The sequence below is a fragment of the Lynx canadensis genome, chromosome C1 (assembly GCF_007474595.2).
Source record: "Lynx canadensis isolate LIC74 chromosome C1, mLynCan4.pri.v2, whole genome shotgun sequence".
NCBI lineage: Eukaryota > Metazoa > Chordata > Mammalia > Carnivora > Felidae > Lynx > Lynx canadensis.
The window spans coordinates 99,873,129-99,874,256 of NC_044310.1; positions in this window are offsets into that span (position 1 = coordinate 99,873,129).

A 1,128-nucleotide genomic window follows, 5' to 3' on the forward strand; every position below is an offset into this window, starting at 1 on the left:
GCCTTAGAGAGTGGAAGATATCATACATTATTCATGCTTGCCAAGGGGATGCAGAATATAGGGACCATCAGGAAAGTGGGCCATAAGCTGGGAAGCACTTGATTGAAATGGGTGAAGGAAGCATGGGTTTGGGTCGCCACAGAGCAGAGGGCACCTCCAGGAAGGAGCAGTGAAGAGAGGGAGCAGAGCCAGAGAGAGGAGTGGGCAGCTGAGAGGAGGAGGAAGTTCAGGGCGAGACACCATTAGAGAGCTGTGACCGCATGGCTGAGGACTTCAACTTTGACGTAACAGTGCCCAGAGAGTCACTTGAGGTCCCAGAGCAAAGGAGGGCTGTGATGAAAATAGCATTTGAATAATTGTATTTTGCTATCTTGTTTCCTATCACCGGAAACAGGGAAAGGAAGGAGCAAGTATAAGGTTTTAGAACTAGGCTGGTGTGTGAAGCAATGAAGGCTGGATTAGGGTCAATCTGAGGGACAACATGGGACAGTGCTACAGGGCTTGGTAGCAAATGGACACGAAGGCCACAGGGGGACAAAAAATAGCTCTAAGGTTGTGAGCCTGGGCCCATGGTGGTGATGCCACCGAATGTGGTCGTGCCGACTGGAGCTTCATGAGCTCAGCCGTGTACAAATTCCACACGCAGAAGGTGATTCAGAGAGAAACGTCCTGCCAGTGATTGGAGCCGGAGGACTGAGGTGACAGGGAGAAGCCTCAACAGGGGAGGCTGATTGCTGAGTCACTTGTCAAATTTCTGGTCAAGAGGAGATTTGCTGGGGGGGTAGGAGGAGGTCACTTGTGGGAGCAATGATGTTCATGTCATGATGCTTCGGAAAATAACGGTGAAATCCAGGGGAGCTCTCAGGGCCAAACATCTCTTTCTCTTTCTCTTTTTGCCTTGTGGATGGGTGACTCAATAAATGAAAAGATGTTTGAATTTACACAAATATTTGAATGGCATCGTTGTTTTCTGCCCTAAGCGTATCGATGAGAGCTATACTCTTTGTTCACAAACATTTACCTTTCACAATACCGGTGGGAATAGTGCCCACTGGCCTGGCACCGTCCAGTGTTTCTCTCTGAGGCTGATGCCGGAGGTTGCTTGCCTCGTGTGAGGAACACCAGCAC